The sequence below is a fragment of the Erithacus rubecula genome, assembly GCF_903797595.1.
Source record: "Erithacus rubecula genome assembly, chromosome: 9".
Classification (NCBI taxonomy): Eukaryota; Metazoa; Chordata; class Aves; order Passeriformes; family Muscicapidae; genus Erithacus; species Erithacus rubecula.
The window spans coordinates 34,319,389-34,342,276 of NC_136660.1; positions in this window are offsets into that span (position 1 = coordinate 34,319,389).

Below are 22,888 nucleotides of genomic sequence, written 5' to 3' on the forward strand. Positions count from 1 at the left end.
AGAGCTGGCAGAAATATTGGTGTGGTATTAAAGGAAGCAGGCCCTGGGTGGCAGCAGGTGCAGAGATCTCAGGGAAGGGTGAGATGGAGATGGGAACAGGACAGGAGATGTGGGAACAGGACAGGAGATGTGGGAAGAGGACAGGAGATGTGGGAACATCACAGGAGATGTGGGAACAGGACAGGAGATGTGGGAACAGGACAGGAGATGTGGAAACAGGACAGGAGATGTGGGAAGAGGACAGGAGATGTGGGAACATCACAGGAGATGTGGGAACAGGACAGGAGATGTGGGAACGTCCCAGGAGATGTGGGAACATCCCAGCTGAACACGGGGCTCCAGCACACTTTGCCTCCCCCAGGGGCTCCAGGCTGGGCTGGAGAGTGTCTGTTTGTGCTGGAAAGGTGTTTGTGCTGGAAAGGTGTCTGTCTGTCCCTCTGGAGGTGTCTGTCTGTCCTTCTAGAGGTGTCTGTCCATCCCTCCGGAGATGTCTGTCTGTCTGTCCCTCAGCAGTTCAGGATCACTGCAGCCCCAGCTGAGGCCCCTGGGATGGTGCTGGAAGCAGATGCAGGAGCTGCAGGAGCTGCAGGTGCAGGTGCTGCAGGTGCAGTTGCAGGAGCAGATGCTGTGCAGGTGCAGATACAGTTGCAGGTGCAGGTGCTGCAGGTGCAGTTGCAGGAGCAGATGCTGTGCAGTTGCAGGTGCAGGTGCAGATGCAGGAGCTGCAGGAGTTGCAGGTGCAGGTGCTGCAGGTGCAGTTGCAGGAGCAGATGCAGTACTGTGCAGCTGCCCAGAGGCTCCAGCAGCCCTGCAGGGTCCCTGGGGCTGGCACACCTGTCCTGTGTCACCTGCTGAGGTGGCAGCTGCAGGAGGCTCTGCCCAGGGCCCGGCCCCAGCCCAGCTCTGACCCCAGAGTCAGGGACAAACACTGGGCTCACTCTGGCATTTCCAGCCTTGGCAGGTCTCACTCCCTGGCTCCCTCCCAGAGCCACACACCTGACACCAAAACACTGATCATGAGAGGCCTGGCACTCAAATCGATTTTTTTCAAGTTACAAATTACACAAAGCATGGTTTTTAATTGGATGTACAAGAGAACCTTTGCAGCAACAACAGGAACTAATGATGTTTAAAAATAACTTTCCTACGCAGAGCAGCTCCTCGAAGCAAATCATCAGAATGGAATGACATGGACTTTGCATTTATTTATCTATTTATTCATGCATTTATCTATTTATTTATGCATTTATTTATTCACCTGTAGCACAGGCCCCATCCCTGGGGGTGGCCCAGGCAGGGCTGACAGGGTGGGGGCAGCTGGAACCATGGGCTGACCTGGCCTGGGCACACAGCACAGGGATAAAGGCTGGGGAGACACAAAGCCACCCTGCCACTGCTGAAATAATTAACAGTGGTTAATTAACCATTGAAACTCTCCATCTTGGGAGGTGAAGTGCAATCAATGTTTATCTGATTACACTAAACAGGGTCAGAGGCTCAGTGCACAGAGTTTGAGGAATTGCCTTGGAAGGAGAAATAAATGCTGGGGGCAGGGTGGGGAGGGGCACTGGAGGGGGAATCACCTTCTGAAAACAAACAAACAAACAAACCCATCCCACATTGGGACTAAAACATCCCTGGGCACAGTTCAAACCTCCTGTACACACTGTATATATATATATATATATTTGTATTTCTGTACTGTACAGACACCAGGTGAGTGCTCAGGGTCTCTGTGCTCAGCAGAGATGATGTTTTCCTCCAAATCAAACCCAACAGAAGCAGCCTGGAAGGGCCCTGCTCCAGCAGACAATGCCTTCAGTGAAGCTGGCTCAGCCTCAAAGGCTGCACATTCCTGTTTTCCTGAGCTGTGCAGGCTCCATCTGTTCCCAGCCCTGGAGAGCAGCTCTGTGTGCCCTGCCCAGCTCCTGTGCCAGGGCTGGCACCAAAAGGTTTAATTACAAATAAAACCTTCCTGCACCACAGCCACCTCTCCAGTGAGAGCTCTGGAGAGCAGAGGCTGCTGTGGGAGCTGCTGGAATTTCTGTGTGGCTGTGCAGGGCCAGGCTGGACACTGGGACACTGGGAGGGGTCCCTGCCATGGCACTGGGGGGATTTGGGGTCCCCTCCCAGCCCAGACCAGCCTGGGATCCCAGGAATTGTGCCAGAATGGCCAAAAGCACCAACTCTCCCCAATACAAACTCTTATATAGGATTTTTAGGACTTTTCCAACAAGCATCAGAACTCACCCTAAAACTTACTGACTTACTGACTTAAATACCTATTTTATGTGTGAAATCACACATAAAATCAATCATGCACAGGCTTTAACTCAATCCCTGCCCTCTGATTTCTCCCTGAGGGATTCAGAGACCCCTGACTCACTGATCAGATCCCCCCAGCTGCTGGTCCCTCCATGCAGGGCACGTGCCAGCTCAGGGTCGTGTCCCCTGCAGGACCCTGGTGTCCCCTGCTGCCCGTGTCCCCCTGCCCCTGTGTCTGGGGGATGTCCTGCCCTGGATGCTCCCCAGAATTTCTGAGCAGGCCCCCAGAGCTCCAGAGCCCACATTCCACCCAGGGACCAGAGACAGACAGACAGACAGACAGACAGGGAGAGGCTGCAGAGGCAGCAGGGCTGGAGCTGCAGCTGAGTGGGGCAGAGCTCAAAACCCCAAAGCTGCCAGGCACTGCTGGCAAGGCTGCTGGCAGCTGTAACTGTGATGAATTGATGCTGTAATTCTGGCTCTGGGAGGTTCTGAGGGGACAGCAGAGCTGTCACTGCTCCCTCACAGCTGAACCAGCAGCTCCTGCTGCTCCAGGATGAGCCATTGGCACAGCTCTGCCTTTGCTGCACCTGAACACCAGTGAGGCCCCACACTGAAACCAGGCTGAACAGCCAAATGGCACTGGAAAAACACCTAAATCCTCCCTGCTGTTTGCTAGGAGCCATTCTCCTGGAAAAACACTTTTATTTTGCAGAACCTGACCTATGGCTGTGCAGCCCTCCACCTGCCAGGGCTGTAAAGCTGCTCCAAAACACAAATGTGATTTGGGTGTGAAACATGCACACAATTGAGTGAGAAATTGCAATGTTTGCTGATGTGGGAGCTGGAAGCACAGCTCACATCCAAATCAATCCTGGCTGCAATCAGACAATGCCAATGCAGGTGTTTGATCAGCCCTGGAGCTGGGAGCTGTGCAAACAGGGACAGGGAGACCCAAAATTCATCCCACACCCCCAGCTCCAGGGAGCCCCTGGAGATTCCAGGCTGCCCTGAGCCCCCAGCAGGTCCTGCACCAGGCAGGAGCTTATCCCTGATATCCCTGATATCCTGTTATCCCTGATATCCCTGATATCCTGTTATCCCTGATATCCCTGATATCCTGTTATCCCTGATATCCTGTTATCCCTGATATCCCTGATACTCTGTTATCCTGATATCCTGTTATCCCTGATATCCTGTTATCCCTGTTATCCCTGATATCCCTGATATCTCTGTTATCCTGATATCCTGTTATCCTGATATCCCTGATATCCCTGATATCCCTGATATCCTGTTATCCTGATATCCTGTTATCCCTGATATCCCTGATACCCTGTTATCCTGATATCCCTGATATCTCTGTTATCCTGATATCCTGTTATCCTGATATCCCTGATATCCCTGATATCCTGTTATCCCTGATTACCGTTATCCTGATATCCCTGATATTCTGTTATCCTGATATCCCTGGTATCCCTGATATCCCTATTATCCTGTTATCCTTGATATCCCTCATTTCCCTGTTATCTCTGATATCCCTGATATCCCTGTTATCCCTGTTATCTCTGATATCCCTGATTTTTCCTGCTTCTTCTTCTACCTTTATCATCATCTTCATCTTTTTCTTCCTCCTCCTCCTCCTCCTCTTCTTCTTCTGTCTCTTCTTCCTTGTGTGAGGTGATGATGATGATGATGATGATGATGATGGTGGTGGATGCATTTTTCACCCCCATACAGGGGTTTTCATTTGTAAATCATCCAGTGAGCTAAAAACACAAACCTGAAACATTCCTTTTTCACCCATTAGAGACCTGGTTCTGTAGCACAAAAGTAATGTTAATTTTTACACATAACTGACATGCTATAATACATAATGGTTCCATCTATTCACATAAATGGTTCTAGCTGCTCTACCTAGAGATGCAAGCAATGTTCTGTTATATTTTCATTTTGTCTGGGGCTAAGTTTGGAACTTTCACCAGAGCCTAAACTTTACACTTTTCTAGGGCTTTTTACTCTCTTAAGGCACTTAAACTAAGATTTCTACTTCATATCTATGCGACTTAAAAATATTCCTACTTACTTAAAATTAAAGCTTACACTTCTACTTCATGTCTGTGTGGTTTAATATATTTTAATTTCTCTAAAGGCTTTAATTCAATCTCTGCATTTCTTTCTCTCTCTGAGGGACTCAAAGAGGTTTCTGTTTTCCACACTCCAACATTTCTTCACAAAGTGAAGGGGCCTTGGCTCAAAACTATTGTAAACCAGGTGGTTCCTGGGGTTTGCTCCATGGCCCCATTTCCCTCTCTGCCATGTGCTGTTGGCACACAGGGGTTAAACTCTGGGGCTCTTTACATGGATTTATTTGTAGGAATCCAGACAATCAGTGAAAATCAGAATATCCACCAGAACTCGTGGGGATCCCCTCACTACATTCTGCTACCATTTCAGCTTCCACCACCCTGCAGGGAACAACTTGGCCACCAACATTTTGTGGTGTTTTCCCTCTGTGATGCTGAGTGCCCAAAATGTTCAAACCCCTCCTCTGCATCAGCCTGGGGACAGCAGGGTCGTGCCAGGGAGGAATTCTGCCCAGCTCCCTGTGGCACTGGGAACTCCAGGAAATGGGGAAAATCAGGATTTCAGCCAGCAGGAAGGCAGCAAGGGACTCTCCAAGTTAAGACAGAAGTGTGGGTTTTCTGTTTATCAAAAGGACTGGTGTCATCCTGCAAGATAAAGTAGCTCCTGGAAAGTGCTATTGTTTGTCTTTCTTAACCATTTATCAGCAGAGAACAGTTTAATGTTCTGGTGGAAGGCACAAGTGAGTATCTCTTCAGTGATGAAGGAAAATAAGCTTAGTGCTAAGGCAAATAGAAAATATTGATCTATCTTCAGGTACTGCAGCTGAAAATCTTTGGTGAAATTTATCTTCCCTACCCCTCCTGAGCACTGCTCTTTGTCTCTCACCAGCTAATTCTCTGTAGTGGAGCTTTAACCTTGAACACAGAGAAGGGAAAAAGCTCAAACCCAAAATGAGCTGGCCCCAAATGAAGGGTTTGGGTCTGTGAAGGCACATGGGTGGGCCTTCCCCAGGATGGGATGATTCCTTTCCCCAGGATGGGATGATTCCTTCTTCTCCCAGGATGGGATGTTTCCTTTCCCAGGATGGGATGATTCAATTTCCCAGGATGGGATGATTCCTTTCCCCAGGATGGGATGATTCCATTTCCCAGGATGGGATGTTTCCTTCTTTCCCAGGATGGGATGATTCCTTCTCTTCCCAGGATGGGATGATTCCATTTCCCAGGATGGGATAATTCCTTTCCCAGGATGGGATGATTCCTTTCCCAGGATGGGATTATTCCTTTCCCCAGGATGGGATGATTCAATTTCCCAGGATGGGATAATTCCTTTCCCAGGATGGGATGATTCCTTTCCCAGGATGGGATTATTCCTTTCCCCAGGATGGGATGATTCAATTTCCCAGGATGGGATAATTCCTTTCCCAGGATGGGATGATTCCTTTCCCAGGATGGGATTATTCCTTTCCCCAGGATGGGATGATTCCATTTCCCAGGATGGGATGTTTCCTTCTTTCCCAGGATGGGATGATTCCATTTCCCAGGATGGGATGTTTCCTTCTTTCCCAGGATGGGATGATTCCATTTCCCAGGATGGGATGTTTCCTTCTTTCCCAGGATGGGATTATTCCTTTCCCCAGGATGGGATGATTCCTTTCCCAGGATGGGATGATTCCTTCTTCTCCCAGGATGGGATAATTCCTTTCCCAGGATGGGTGAGCATCCCCATCCCCTCACCCATCCTGGCAAAACTCATTGGGAAAAACACTCCCTGAGCTTCACTCCTTGGTAAAATCTCCAAGGCAGGAAAGAAATAAGAAGAAAGGTTACCCATTAGGCAAACCCAGGAGGCTCATAAATCTGAATTTCTGGGCTGGGATTAGGAGGAGTCCCCAGCAGAGCTGTGTCTGTCCCTCAGCTCAGCTCAGGCAGCAGCACTGGGCCAGTTCCTGCAGCTGCAGCTGTGCTGGGGAGCAGAATATGGAATATTCCTGTGTGCTCAGGCCCCTTATCCTGCACTGGGCCAGTTCCTGCAGCTGCAGCTGTGCTGGGGAGCAGAATATGGAATATTCCTGTGTGCTCAGGCCCCTTGTCCTGCCCTGGGCCAGTTCCTGCAGCTGCAGCTGTGCTGGGGAGCAGAACATGGAATATTCCTGTGTGCTCAGGCCCCTTGTCCTGCACTGGGCCAGTTCCTGCAGCTGCAGCTGTGCTGGGGAGCAGAATATGGAATATTCCTGTGTGCTCAGACCCCTTGTCCTGCCTGCCTGCAGCTCAGAGGGCAGGGACAGCACCTGGGCACTGCTGGGGCACAGCAGGAGCTCACACAACAAACCCAAAAAGGGGCACCAACCTCCTGAGCAAACTCAGCTCCTGTTTAAGCAAATGTTCAGTCTGTGCCCAAAGCAGGCAATCAACTCCAATTTAAAGCAGCACTTGACAAGCTTCCTGTTTATCCCAGCTCTGGGATGGGCTGTCCAGGCCAGCCTGTTTTATCTCCTCTCTGGTTCTATTAAGCACAAGCCTGTGCCACAATATCATTTTTCCTACTCTCATGCCACTGACAGTGCATCCATCATTCTTCATAATTGCATCTAACAAATATTGATTTTGTCTCCAAAAGAGTAAACAGAAATATTAGAGTGCTTTTGCAGAAGGCAAAAACACTCATGGAAAGTGCATTTGACCAGGGTGAGGAGGATGAAGCCTGGACAGAACATATGGCAGTGGGAAAGCAGCAGCAATCTGCACTGGCTGAAAATGCAGCAGAGCAGGACTGGGCTCAGAGCTGGGGTCAAGGGAATGACAGCAGGACAGGGCTCAGAGCTGGGGCCAAGGGAATGACAGCAGGACTGGGCACAGAGCTGGGGTCAAGGGAATGACAGCAGGACTGGGCACAGAGCTGGGGTCAAGGGAATGACAGCAGGACTGGGCACAGAGCTGGGGCCAAGGGAATGACAGCAGGACAAGGCTCAGAGCTGGGGCCAAGGGAATGACAGCAGGACAGGGCACAGAGCTGGGGTCAAGGGAATGACAGCAGGACAAGGCTCAGAGCTGGGGCCAAGGGAATGACAGCAGGACAGGGCACAGAGCTGGGGTCAAGGGAATGACAGCAGGACAGGGCACAGAGCTGGGGCCAAGGGAATGACAGCAGGACAAGGCTCAGAGCTGGGGCCAAGGGAATGACAGCAGGACAGGGCACAGAGCTGGGGTCAAGGGAATGACAGCAGGACTGGGCTCAGAGCTGGGGCCAAGGGAATGACAGCAGGACAGGGCTCAGTCCCCACTGCCTGGGTGTGCAACAGCAGCAGGACAGGCAGTGCTGAACAAACCCAGCAGGGCTCCCACTGCACACCCTGCCCCAGAGCCAAACACTGTCCCCATAGACCCAGGGCTTGTTTTCTCAAGGGTTTTTCCACAATTCTGCTCAAATTGTCCAGGAGCAGCTCTTGCAGCACCAGCCCTGTGGGCAGCAGGCTCAGCTGTTGATTTCAGCAGGGGATGCTCCATTTGGAGACAACTCTGAGAGGGGAAAAACACAGATCACTCCAATCAATCAGGCAGTGTGCTGGCATGCAATAAACACCAATTTCTAAAGGAGAAATCTTTCTAGAGAAACCTGATCAACTGTCTGACAGTGTTACAGAGTTGGAAGATGAAAAGAAAAATTATACATTGGAGTTGCAGTGAAATATTGGGTTTCATGTCTGGCTGCCTCTTGATTGCAAATATGTTTGAGTTGTTTGTGGAAAATCCCCCCCCATTGGCAATGAGGAGCAGTGAAGCAGCAGGGATGAGGACGGGGAGCAATCCCCTGCAGGGCCAGCAGCAGCAGCTGAGGCTGTGCCCCCCTGCCCCAAAAAGCACAGAAAAATCAGAGGCAGAGCAGATCTGCTGCTAAACCAGGCACAAAATCAGCCAAGGCCAGGCTGGACAGGGCTGGGAGCACCTGGGGCAGGGGGAGGTGTCCCTGCCACGGGACATGGATGGGATTTAAGGTCTCTTCCAACCCAAACCATGTGGGGTTGTGTGACCCACGTCAGGGGCAGCTCAGGGGCCACCAGCCCAGCTCATCCCAGCCTAGCCCAGCCCAGCTCAGCCCAGCCCAGCCCAGCCCAGCTCAGCCCAGCCCAGCCCAGCCCAGCTCAGCCCTGCCTTGGTTCACCTGCCCAGCCCAGCTCAGCCCAGCCCAGCTCATCCCATCCCAGCCCAGCTCATCCCAGCCCAGCTCATCCCAGCCCAGCCCAGCCCAGCCCAGCCCAGCCCAGCCCAGCCCAGCCCAGCTCATCCCAGCCCAGCCCAGCTCATCCCAGCCCAGCTCAGCCCAGCTCAGCCCAGCTCAGCTCAGCTCAGCCCAGCCCAGCTCAGCCCAGCCCAGCTCAGCCCAGCCCAGCCCAGCACAGCTCAGCCCAGCCCAGCCCAGCTCATCCCAGCCCAGCCCAGCCCAGCTCAGCCCAGCCCAGCTCAGCTCAGCTCAGCTCAGCCCAGCCCAGCCCAGCTCAGCCCAGCTCAGCCCAGCTCATCCCAGCCCAGCCCAGCTCAGCCCAGCCCAGCTCAGCCCAGCCCAGCTCAGCCCAGCTCAGCTCAGCCCAGCCCAGCCCAGCCCAGCCCAGCCCAGCTCAGCCCAGCCCAGCTCAGCCCAGCCCAGCCCAGCTCAGCCCAGCCCAGCCCAGCTCATCCCAGCCCAGCCCAGCCCAGCTCAGCCCAGCCCAGCTCAGCCCAGCTCAGCTCAGCTCAGCCCAGCTCAGCCCAGCTCAGCCCAGCCCAGCCCAGCTCAGCCCAGCCCAGCCCAGCTCATCCCAGCCCAGCCCAGCCCAGCTCAGCCCAGCCCAGCTCAGCCCAGCTCAGCTCAGCTCAGCCCAGCTCAGCCCAGCTCAGCCCAGCCCAGCCCAGCTCAGCCCAGCTCAGCCCAGCCCAGCTGCTGCTCTTTGGGCACAGTTTCCTGCCATGAAGCTCCTGATGTTTGTCCCAGTTCCCTCCTATCCCATCAGGAAAACACACCCGTGGGATTTGGGAAGGGAGCTCCACCCCTGCAGGAGGTGCTGGAGGGATCCAGCAGAGCCCAGGAGTAAATCCAGGCTCTCTGAGCAGAAATCCAGAGGTTCTCCTGTGTTCCTGTGCTGAAATCAGGAGGGAGTTGATGCATTTCTCTGTCTGAACAGAGGGCACAAACTCCTCCCAAGCTCATTTCCTCCTCTGAGGTTTCTGCTCTCTCACACCCAGCCTCTCACTGATTCCATCTCTCTCCTCCAATTTGTCTTTTGTATTTCCTCTCCTGTCCCATTCCTAATTCTTCCCTAATTCCTGCTGTAAAAAATGACTGAGGAGCCAGTAGGAAATGCCCACAGTGGCAGAGAGTCAGCTCCTCATCTGCTCTTACAGAGAGCAGTTTCCAGCTGTAATATGTTACATTGAAAGGAAAAAAGCTGCTTTAAAAATCTATATTAAAGCTTTTATCCAATTAATATTTCATTACAGCTGCCTGGGAGAGACTCGTCACTCCTCAGTCGTTTCATTCTAAGCAGCTAAAACCCATTTGTGCCGTTGTAAATCCTTACTTTTAAATATGAATTTTTTTGCAAGGTACTAATTAAAAAAAAAATAATTTAAGGAAATGGTTTTTGCTCGATTGGCTTCTTCCTCTTATTGCTTTTCGCAGCGTGAAGAACAAACATTAAACCTGTGCCAGGTCCCTGGCAGTGGCTGCCCCGACCATCAGCAGCAACAGAAAAGAGAGAAAAGAGAGAAAGGAGAGAAAGGAGAGAAGAGAGAGAGATAAAAGAGAGAAAATAAACAGAGAAAAGAAAGAGAGAAAGGAGAGAAAGGAGAGAAGAGAAAGAGATAAAAGAGAGCAAAGAAACAGAGAAAAGAAAAAGAGAGAAAAGAAGGAGAGAAAAGAGAGAAATGAGAGAAAAGAAAGAGAGAAAAGAAAGAAAAGAGAGAAGTCTCTGTGGTTTATTACACCCTGATAAGCACGGGTTTGATAAGGAGAGGGGCGGGGGATGTGGGGTGTGGGATCCGGGATATGGGATATGGGATATGGGATATGGGATATGGGATATGGGATATGGGATATGGGATCCGGGATATGGGATATGGGATCCGGGATATGGGATATGGGATCCGGGATATGGGATATGGGATATGGGATATGGGATCCGGGATATGGGATATGGGATCCGGGATATGGGATATGGGAGATGGGATATGGGATATGGGATATGGGATATGGGATCCGGGATATGGGATATGGGATATGGGATATGGGATCCGGGATATGAGATATGGGAGATGGGATATGGGATATGGGATATGGGATCCAGGATATGGGATATGGGATATGGGATATGGGATCCGGGATATGGGATATGGGATATGGGATGCAGACTCCATCGATGCGGGATCCAGAGTAAGGGATTGAGATCCAGAGTAAGGGATTGGGATCCAAGATGCAGAATCCAAGGTGTGGAGTGCGAGATCTGGGATGGGGGATCCGGGATCGAGATCCAGAGTGTAGGGTGCGGGATCCAGGGTGCAGGATGCGGGATACAGACTCCATTGGGATGGGGGATGCAGGATCCAGGGTCGGGATCCAGGGTGTGGGATATGGGATCCTCCATCCGTGCGGGATGCAGGAGCCATCCTCCATCCATGTGGGATGCAGGATCCATCCTCCATCCATGTGGGATGCGGGATCTGGGATGCAGGATGCGGGATCCATCCTCCATCCGTGCGGGGTCAGTGCCCTCTGTTGCGGGATGCGGGATCCGGGATCCATCCGTGCGGGAGCAGTGCCCTCTGTTGCGGGATCCATCCTCCATCCACCATCCGTGCGGGATCCGGGATCCATCCTCCATCCGTGCGGGAGCAGTGCCCTCTGTTGCGGGATCCATCCTCCATCCTCCATCCGTGCGGGAGCAGTGCCCTCTGTTGCGGGATCCAGGATCCATCCTCCATCCGTGCGGGGTCAGTGCCCTCTGTTGCGGGATCCAGGATCCATCCGTGCGGGGTCAGTGCCCTCTGTTGCGGGATCCAGGATCCATCCTCCATCCTCCATCCGTGCGGGGTCAGTGCCCTCCGTTGCGGGATCCGGGATCCATCCTCCATCCTCCATCCGTGCGGGGTCAGTGCCCTCCGTTGCGGGATCCGGGATCCATCCTCCATCCGTGCGGGAGCAGTGCCCTCCGTTGCGGGATCCAGGATCCATCCGTGCGGGGTCAGTGCCCTCCGTTGCGGGATCCAGGATCCATCCTCCATCCTCCATCCGTGCGGGGTCAGTGCCCTCCGTTGCGGGATCCATCCTCCATCCGTGCGGGGTCAATGCCCTCCGTTGCGGGATCCATCCTCCATCCGTGCGGGGTCAGTGCCCTCTGTTGCGGGATCCATCCTCCATCCGTGCGGGGTCAGTGCCCTCCGTTGCGGGATCCAGGATCCATCCGTGCGGGGTCAGTGCCCTCCGTTGCGGGATCCATCCTCCATCCGTGCGGGGTCAGTGCCCTCCGTTGCGGGATCCATCCTCCATCCGTGCGGGGTCAGTGCCCTCTGTTACGGGATGCGGGATCCATCCTCCATCCTCCATCCGTGCGGGGTCAGTGCTCTCCGTTGCCCGCGGCGCTGGCAGCGCCCGGAGCCCGGGCCCATCGAGCGCTCGATCCAATTGATTGGATTCACCCCCCGCTCCTGCCCCGAGCACACCCAGCTGTGTCTCCATGGCCCCCGCGTTCCCTGTGCTGGGAACCAGCCCCACCAACACCAAAGCAGCTCCTCTCTCCTTGCAGAGCCCTCTAAAAGCAAAGCGCCCGACAGCTCCGGGTGCTCCCTGGGGCTGAGGGGACACGCGGCTGCTTTTCCATCCCCTGCAGCCAGAGCCATCACTGGCAGTGCTGTCACTGCATCACCGGGGATGGTCCCAGAGCAGCTCTCTGTGTCCCGAGGGGTTTTCCAGAGCCATCAGTGGCAGTGCTGTCACCCGGGGATGGTCCCAGGAACAGCTCTCTGTGTCCCGAGGGGTTTTCCAGAGCCATCACTGGCAGTGCTGTCACCCGGGGATGGTCCCAGAGCAGCTCTCTGTGCCCCGAGGGGTTTTCCACATCCATCACTGGCAGTGCTGTCACCCGGGGATGGTCCCAGAGCAGCTCTCTGTGTCCCGAGGGGTTTTCCAGAGCCATCACTGGCAGTGCTGTCACCCGGGGATGGTCCCAGAGCAGCTCTCTGTGTCCCGAGGGGTTTTCCACATCCATCAGTGGCAGTGCTGTCACCCGGGGATGGTCCCAGAGCAGCTCTCTGTGTCCCGAGGGGTTTTCCAGAGCCATCAGTGGCAGTGCTGTCACCCGGGGATGGTCCCAGAGCAGCTCTCGGAGCCCAGCAGACCCGGAGCTGTGCAGACACATCCATCTGGGGCATTCCCAGCTGCTCCCTGTGCTCCACACCCGGGCTCGGGGCTCCATCAGCAGCTGAGCCAGCCCAGGGCAGCAGGGACACGGGGAGGTGGCAGCAGGGGAAAGCAGAACAGGAATGGGGCCGTGCTAGGGAATTCCTGCTCCCATCCAATCCTCTCTGCTCTGCCCTGTGGGTATTAACCCACCCCTGGCGTTCTGGATTAGCAGATGGCAATAATGCATTCACTCTTCGGGGTATAAAAATGAATCCTCAGATTTTACCTTCAGCATTTCCATACCAAACACTCCTCATTTATCAGTATTCTACCCATGGACACAGAGTGTGGGGATGTTGAAATGGGTTCAGAATCATTTCCCTGTGTTTTACACATTTTTCACTTTAAAGAAAGATGAAAAAAACATGACCCATGGAAGCCCATTAGGATAAATCTCCACAATTTTGTAGTCATTAAACAAAAAACTCCTTCTTGTTTCTCTTTTCATTCATGTGTAGAAGCTGTGTCGGGCAGACCCCAAAAGTTGGAGTGGTTTGCAGTGGAAGTGCAGCTGTGAGTGGGGTGTAATAAGGACCAAGGATGCCACCAAGTGGAGATGCTGCAGATGGAAAAAAACCGATTTCTGTGATTCCTCCTTGGGACGGTGTAGTGGTTTGGGTTTGCCAATTTGAAATTTTTTTGCTGTGAGATAAGATTGGGAGGAAGGTAAAACAGGCTTAGCTTGAAATGGCACAAGGACAAACTGCAAGGTGTGCACACCTTCTTCCCCAGATCAGCACCCATTCTGAAATGCATTTCACAGCTTCCTTCTTCACAATAATTTCCCTTTCTCTGACTTTAAGCAGCCCAAATTCCCATTAAAAACCCCTCTGCCATTAAAGAGTCTTTGGTGTAGAGCTCATTAGTAAGCTCAGCTCTCCCCACTGCTTCCCACGTCCAGGGATCCCCAGAGAGAAAAACTTTGCTTTGATTAGAGGGGAAAACATCTTCTCTCTCAGTTGATATCAGAGTGCCTGAATCCCAGCACTGAATTTGGGATGGGGATGTGGTGCTTGTGCATGGAAGTGCTGGAGAGGTCTGTCCAGGAGCAGCTCCAAGCTCAGCAGGGTGACAGAGCCCTCAGCAGCACGGCTCAGGGCAGGCTCCAGCTCTCCAGGGGAGGGTGTTCTGCATCCTTCCAGCTGAAATCATTTCCCTCTTCATCACCCCCAGATCTGGGGAGCCCAGGGCTCCCTGTGGCCGTGCTGGAGCCCTCCAGAGGGATTTGGGGTTTTCCTGGGATGATGCAAGAAGTCGTGTGTGTAACGTGCCTCAGACAAAGGTTTGAAGGCAGAAATCTGTAAAATGAGGAGAGCAGTGGCTGGTTTGGGTGTGCTGAGTGCACAGAGCCTGGGAAGGCACCTGCACACCTGAGCCAGGGGCTCACCTGAGCCAGGGCCAGCAGCAGGACGTGCACAGCTCATCCCCTGCCACTGATGGAGCCCCCAACACCAAACCAGAACCCAAACCTGGCTGCTTCCTTCCCCTGTCACCACCAAGGGGAAGCTCCAACGGGGCAGACACAAGACAATGCTGACCAAAATACTGCTGTGAGGATAAAGAGAAAAGGTTAAACCTTGGAAACACTGAGCAAAAAAATCAGTAAAGCTCAAGTGATGTGTGCTGCTGCACTGGAATGGGTTGAAGGTACAGCTAAAATGTAAAATGTGGAGTGTAAGTGGGTGAGAGCAGAGCAAAGCAGCAGAGAGGAACTGGAGCCAGCAGCTGCAGCCAGAGCCAAGCTCCCTGACAGTACCTGCCCAGGTAACCAGCCAGGGCTTGTAACAGCTCAGCAGCCACCCCCAGAGCTGTTCTCTATGGGTGTGCCCTAGCTGGCAACTTTTATGACACTGAAATGGAAATGAATCAGTGGAAAAGGCTCCACTTGGGAATTATGGCTTGAAAGAGTTCAATAGTTGAGACAAGTTGCACCACTAACAAACCTTGCATTCTTGCTGAGTAGGATATTCCCCTTGCAGCAGTAACCTCAGCTGGGAAGTGCTGCAAAGGCCTCCTAAGCCTGTGCTGAGCACACAGGGAGCTCAAATCACTGGCACAAACATGGGCCAGTTTGTTCTGTGCTGTGTCCTGCAGGTGCTGCTTGCCTGGCCCCAGTCCCAGAGCCAGGCTGGCTTTCACAGCTCGTGCTGTCCCCGAGGACACAGCTCTGTCACCTGCAGGAAGGGCCAAGGGACACTGCCTCAGCTGACAGAGCAGGCAGGACATGGAGCTAGGGACAGCAGAGCCACCCCAAAACTACTGCAGGGACAGCAGAGCCATCCCATAACTACTGCAGGGACAGCAGAGCCATCCCATAACAGCACTGCAGGGACAGCAGAGCCACCCCATGACTACTGCAGGGACAGCAGAGCCATCCCATAACAGCACTGCAGGGACAGCAGAGCCACCCCATGACTACTGCAGGGACAGCAGAGCCATCCCATAACAGCACTGCAGGGACAGCAGAGCCACCCCAAAACTACTGCAGGGACAGTAGAGCCATCCCAAAACTACTGCAGGGACAGCAGAGCCACCCCATAACAGCACTGCAGGGACAGCAGAGCCACCCCAAAACTACTGCAGGGACAGTAGAGCCATCCCATAACTACTGCAGGGACAGTAGAGCCATCCCAAAACTACTGCAGGGACAGCAGAGCCACCCCATAACAGCACTGCAGGGACAGCAGAGCCATCCCATAACAGCACTGCAGGGACAGCAGAGCCACCCCATAACAGCACTGCAGGGACAGCAGAGCCATCCCATAACAGCACTGCAGGGACAGCAGAGCCACCCCATAACAGCACTGCAGGGACAGCAGAGCCATCCCATAACAGCACTGCAGGGACAGCAGAGCCACCCCATAACAGCACTGCAGGGACAGCAGAGCCACCCCAGTAGAGATGTGAAGTTCGTGTGCTGTTTAAGCCAATGGGTGCAGTGAGAATCACCAGCCTTCCTAAAAAGGGTGTAGAGGCATTTGCAGCTCACAGAATTGGGGTCCCTGGCTCCCTGGCAATCATCACCTCCCCAACCTGCTGTCACTGGCTGGAGCTCCCTGCCCTTCACTCCATCATCCCTACAAGGTGACAGGGCACACGGGCTGGAGACAGCAGAGTTTTTAGTATTTCACTCCATGGGACCCATAGTAACATATTCTGTTACCAACACCCACCAACCCCTCAAGGATTCTTCCTGAGACTTCCAGCCCAATTTAGCTCCACCATATGTCCTGTCAAGTGCTATTGAAGTCAAAGCTTCAGCACTGAATTTTCTCTGCTTTTTCACTACAGCTAAAACACCCCTCTGTTATTCTGAATAAAATGAATAAAGGAAAAAAAATAATTGAATAACTGAAACAAAAACCATTTTGTGAGGATGATGGGTCTGGAAGCCAACCAAACTTCCCATCACCCTGTTGGGCAGAGTGTAGGAGCAGCTGTTCAGTCCCACCTCCCTTAAAACCCCCTGAGTTTTTAAGAGTTTTGCAGAACACTTTTCCCATGCAAAGGCTGCTGAGCAGAGCACCCCAAGGGTTTGCTAAGGCACTGCTGCTGGGATGTGCATCTCCTGCAGCAGCCAGCAAGGGACATAGAAGGGCTTGCTCATCCTGCTCATTTTTAACTCCTGAGTTTGGCCCTTTGGTTCTCTGGCCCTCTTGAAATCCCTCTTGCCATCAGCAAGGTCAGAGGGGAAAAGAAGTTTTCATTCAAGCATTCACTATCTCAAAGTGGAGAAGCTGCATCAAGGAAAAATGTCATTTCCACATTTATGGCAGGGTTTGGGGGCTTCTCCTTGCAATGGCCCAAAGTGAGGAGAGACTGCCTGGGGTCTGCAGCTCCTCCTAAAGCAGCTCTGCTCTCTGCTCTGGGACAGGGACAGCACAGGGACAGCTGGGGCAGGCAGGATCAGGTGGATTTAGGGAAAGGCTCATCCCCAGAGGTGCTGGCACTGCCCAGGTCCCAGGGAATGGGCACAGCCCCAGAAGCTCCAGGGCAGTTTGGGCACCAGGGATGCCCAGGGTGGGATTTTGGGGGGGGTCTGTGCAGGACTGGATGATCCTGTGGGTCCCTCCAGCTCAGGACATCCCCTGATTCTATGAAATAAACGGGTGTTTCCCCAACAGGAGTGCCCACAGTGGAATTCCAACATTTCCAAGTGAAGTGTTTTTCTTTTCAGCCAGCCCTGAGCATCCCCATGCAGGAAGGAATGCTCGAGGAAGGAGTGCTGGCTGTGCTCAGCTCCCTGCACCACTCCTTGCTCTGACTCACAGCCCTGCTGGGACACGTTCAGAACTTTCCTTCTCCAGAGGAAAACGCACAGGTAGCAGTTAACACCTGGGTGAGGCCAGAGAAACCCATAAATGTTTGGAATTATTCTGAGGTTTTAATTGAAGCTGGAGAGCAGAGCAGCTCCAGCAGAATGGGAATGAGGGTTTGACTTTTAAGGAAGTGGCACTGAGAGAAATCTTGCTGTCACAGATATGAGTCACCACTGCTGTGCCTGACAGGTGTCTTCTCTGACTCCTGAGATCAAGATAATTTCACTGTAATCTGAGAGAAGCAGAGGGATGAGCAATTCCTATTATTTATAATACCAGCTCCCTTCAAAGGTAACTTAGAAATGAATATTTTGGGAGGGCATTCACAGCCCATTGCTGCACAAAGGGCCCTCTCTGGATGGACAGCACAGCACAGAGAAGCAACACTGAACAAAGCCAGTCTGGGGAAGAGACACTTTGTGGTGGGGGAAGCAGGGAGACATTGGGAGAAACCAACTTCAGACAATGCAGCACGTGGCAGGGCAGAGATTTATTTGGTTTCCATTACAGTAAGATGACAAACATGTGGCTCCCAATCGAACCTGGAGTGGCACAGCTGGCTCCCTGCACCAGTGATTCCCAGTGGGAATGGCCAGGAGCTCTGCAGTGCCAGCAGCCAGCCCTGACACAATCTGGCAGGGACTGGGCTGGGCAGGACAGAGCCACCACCACTCGTGTCAAAGCAGGAACAGCCTGAGAGATGAACTGCCATCAGTCTGGCTGCAAACAGCGGGGAATTGCCAGCTCTGAGGGAAACAACCCAAGAGGAGGTGACCTCCAAAGCCACCCCAGCGAGCCAGGCACCAAAGGAGATGGGATCCCAGCTTGGGCCTGAGAAACAGGCACATTGCCTGGGCTTTGTGGATTTTCCTGACACCCTCTGGGCAGCAATATTTCTGACATGAGCCCAGAAGTGGCCCCTGTAGGATCACTGCTGCAGAAGTGCTCCCAGAGGGTGCAGAAGCTGCCTTGTTGGGTGAGCTCTAGATCTTTCCTCACAAACCAGAGAGCAATTACAGGATCACACCAAGAACACAATAGAACAGACACTTTCTTCAGTCAGGAGGTGATTCAGCTATCAAAGAGATTCTTTTGTTTCTATTTTGGGCGAAGAACTCATCTCTGCTTTCAGTGATGTTGCCAGGGTTCTTCAGGGCTGCCAGAGGCTGAGCAGGGCTCTGTGATCCCTCCCTTCTCCCACTCTGGAACACCTGGAACACCTGGAAACGCCACCTGAGGGTGAGCAGGACACACACAGGGACTCAGAGGGCACACTGTGCCCCTACAGCCAGCAACAGAACACAGCACATGGCCCTGGTGTCCCCTCACCTGAGCCAGGCAGGACAAACACAGAGACAGGAAAATGCAGTGCTGCCCCTTCCTGCAGGGAAAATGCAATGCTGCCCTTCCTGCAAGGGAAATGCAGTGCTGCCCTTCCTATAAGGGAAATGCAGTGCTGCCCTTCCTGCAATAAATGCAGTGCTGCCCTTCCTGCAGGGAAAATGCAGTGCTGCCCTTTCCTGGAAGGGCTCCCCTGTCCAGGGCCAGGCTCAGCTGGTGCCAGACGGGCACAGGGACACCCTGCAGTCACAGGGACACCCTGCAGTCACAGGGACATTTTGCTGTCACAGGGACACCCTGCGGTCACAGGGACACTCACAGGGACACTGTGCAGTCACAGGGACATTTTGCTGTCACAGGGACACCCTGCAGTCACAGGGACACTCACAGGGACAGGCTGGTGACATCAGGAAGGTGAAGGCACTGCCAGAGCAAGGAGGGAAAAGCTGAACCACGATGTTTAGGATATTTGACTGAAGGATATTAGGATATTTTTCGGATATTTGGAGGTGACAAAGGGATTTTCCTTGGATGCAAGGGCTCTTTGGGGCAGGAGAAGAGTCTGAATGCCATGCAAGCCCCAGGCAATGCAGTATTTCAGGGAAAGTGGGGTCTGTGCTGAGCTGTGGGATCAGGGAACTGGGCAGGAACCACCAGAGGTTACCCCAGGATAAGAACTGAAGTCTGGGGTATCTTTATTAACCATAGGAATAAATCCAGTGTAAAAAACACAGGTAAAATCACTGAACACAGGGCTCACAAGGCAACCCACCAACTGCCAAACCACAGGTTTGCTCCAAAGTTTGGAACACTGTCAAGAATTCCATGAGAAAAAAATCCCTTGTGCTTCTCACCTAAGAATAATCAGGTGTTTTGGTGTCAATTAGCACGTGATACGTGTGTGGTTTCTATCTGTTAATGAAATCTGACTCCAGTCCCACCAGCACGAGCAGCACGATCCTATTTCCAGAGCACATTTGGAAACTTCACCTCAGGAGCTTCTCTTGCTCGCTGTGGGCAGGGCAGAACTGAGTACACAGCAGTGACCGAGTGACAGGAACAGTGCTGACACCTGTGCCTTCATTCTGGGAATTCTGCAACAGCCCCAGACCCAACACAGCCCTGCTGACACCTGTGCCTTCATTCTGGGAATTCTGCAACAGCCCCAGACCAAACACAGCCCTGTTCACACCCTGTGCCTTCATTCTGGGAATTCTGCAACAGCACCAAATCCAATCCCAGCCCCTGTTCACATCCTGTGCCTTCATTCTGGGAATTCTGCAACAGCCCCAGACCAAACACAGCCCTGTTCACACCCTGTGCCTTCATTCTGGGAATTCTGCAACAGCCCCAGATCCAATCCCAGCCCTGTTCACACCCTGTGCCTTCATTCTGGGAATTCTGCAACAGCACCAAATCCAATCCCAGCCCCTGTTCACACCCTGTGCCTTCATTCTGGGAATTCTGCAACAGCCCCAGACCAATCCCAGCCCCTGTTCACACCCTGTGCCTTCATTCTGGGAATTCTGCAACAGCCCCAGACCAAACACAGCCCTGTTCACACCCTGTGCCTTCATTCTGGGAATTCTGCAACAGCCCCAGACCAAACACAGCCCTGCTGACACCTGTGCCTTCATTCTGGGAATTCTGCAACAGCCCCAGACCAAACACAGCCCCTGCTGACACCTGTGCCTTCATTCTGGGAATTCTGCAACAGCCCCAGCCCCAATCCCAGCCGTGTTCACACCCTGTGCCTTCATTCTGGGAATTCTGCAACAGCCCCAGACCAAACACAGCCCTGTTCACACCCTGTGCCTTCATTCTGGGAATTCTGCAACAGCCCCAGACCAAACACAGCCCTGCTGACACCTGTGCCTTCATTCTGGGAATTCTGCAACAGCCCCAGACCAAACACAGCCCCTGCTGACACCTGTGCCTTCATTCTGGGAATTCTGCAACAGCCCCAGACCAAACACAGCCCCTGCTGACACCTGTGCCTTCATTCTGGGAATTCTGCAACAGCCCCAGACCAATCCCAGCCCTGTTCACACCCTGTGCCTTCATTCTGGGAATTCTGCAACAGCCCCAGACCAAACACAGCCCTGCTGACACCTGTGCCTTCATTCTGGGAATTCTGCAACAGCCCCAGACCAAACACAGCCCCTGCTGACACCTGTGCCTTCATTCTGGGAATTCTGCAACAGCCCCAGACCAAACACAGCCCCTGCTGACACCTGTGCCTTCATTCTGGGAATTCTGCAACAGCCCCAGACCAATCCCAGCCCTGTTCACACCCTGTGCCTTCATTCTGGGAATTCTGCAACAGCCCCAGACCAAACACAGCCCTGTTCACACCCTGTGCCTTCATTCTGGGAATTCTGCAACAGCACCAAATCCAATCCCAGCCCTGTTCACACCCTGTGCCTTCATTCTGGGAATTCTGCAACAGCACCAAATCCAATCCCAGCCCCTGCTGACACCTGTGCCTTCATTCTGGGAATTCTGCAACAGCACCAAATCCAATCCCAGCCCCTGTTCACACCCTGTGCCTTCATTCTGGGAATTCTGCAACAGCACCAAATCCAATCCCAGCCCCTGTTCACACCCTGTGCCTTCATTCTGGGAATTCTGCAACAGCCCCAGACCAAACACAGCCCTGTTCACACCCTGTGCCTTCATTCTGGGAATTCTGCAACAGCCCCAGCCCCAATCCCAGCCCTGGCCCCCAGTTGTGCAGCTCTGCCCAGCCCCACACACACCCTGAGCTGAGCAGGGAACACTTTCCCAAACTCCAGGAGCTTTCCCAGCACTCCCACCCCAGAAGCAGCCCAGCAGGGAAGGATTGGGATTCTGTGCCCAGCAGGGACCTGGAGCTGCTGCAGCCCAGAGGAGACAGCCAAGAAGAGACTAAGTAAAAAATTGTTTTATTTAAATGCTTGATACACGACACACTGCATAAGGAATAAACAGAAATCAAGCAATGCATTTATAAATGGGTACAGATGTCATGCTAAGAAATCAAATAAGGAAAACTTGAGTCAAACATTTCTGTATCTAAATTACCAAGAACAGGCTGCTAGCCCAGAGCAGCAATGTCTCTGAGAGGAACCATCCTGAACTCAGGCAAGTGCTGGACTTCAGTCCTTCCACAGGAAAATCCCAAAGAACCTCCAGGTAAAATTCCATCCAGTAACATAGAGACTCCCAGCAGAGATTTATTTGTCCCTAGCAAGACTCTCTCTGTAAGGGGATGTTCTTCACTCATCTGTGTTCAAAATCACAATTAATCACATCTGTTCAGCAACCACTTTCCTTGTGTCTCCTATAACCACCAGGATTTAGGATTGAGACACAGCAGTGTCACCTTTCCAAGCACTTAGTCCTTCCTACAGCAGGTGGCCTTTAAATTCTTTAAGTTGTATCATTTTCCAGGGGACTTAGAGACCAGCAACACATTAACACAGAGGGTTGGGGGCAAACCCAGAATTCATTTTCATTTCTTTCTGCTCTTTCAGACTTAGGGGCAGAGATTGCATCTTCACAAGTTCCAGTATCCGTGCCTGGAAAAGAAGCAGGAATTGTCATTTTCTGGGGCAGGAGATCAGGGAAGAGGCAGTGCCCACAGCCAGGGCTGAACACCTGCATTGGAGCCTGGAAAGAAAAACCTCTCTGGATTTTTCAGAGAAATCAGAGAGCAGGGATTGAATTAAAACCTGTAGATGGATTGAAGTATATTAAGCTACTCACAAATGAAGTAAAGGTAAGATTAAATTTTAGACAAGTAAGTTTAATTAAGTAAGGATATGTTTTAAGTGCTTTAAAGAGTAAAAGTCTTAGATACCAATATAAAAGAACAATTCTAGTGAAGGCTGAAAAACATGTTCCTAAATACTAGTATTGAAAATAAGTTTTAATAGAGGCTCCAAGAACATAGTTTTAGACATAATATAGTAAAAATATTATTTATATTTTTTAGATAGAACAAAATAGACCACATGCATAGTTTATACATAAGCTGGTGTGCTAAGAAACTAGAATTCTAATAGGCTAAGGGAAATGGTTCGGGTTTGTGGTTTTAACTTATTGGGTAATTTGTGTACAAAAATCCGTATGTTGGGGAAAGTTGTTCTCTGATATTTCTTGTCTCCTCATCGCCATCATCACCCAGAGACAGGAGCAGCTTCTAATTGTGACTTTACTTCTCTTTAGGACTCTGTACCCAAACTTTAGGGCTGGCTGGATCCCATTCCCGGAGTGTCCCGGAGCTCCCGGGGGCACTGAGCGCTCCCGAGGGCTCCTCCAGCCCGGCAGCTCTGGGGCTGCGATAAACCCCCATTTATTCCCGATTTATTGCGGATTTATTCTGGATTTATTCCGGATTTACCCTGTGCCAGGGCCGCGCTGGGCTCCCCCCTTCCCCTCACGCCGGCGCCGCAGCGGAAACGAGT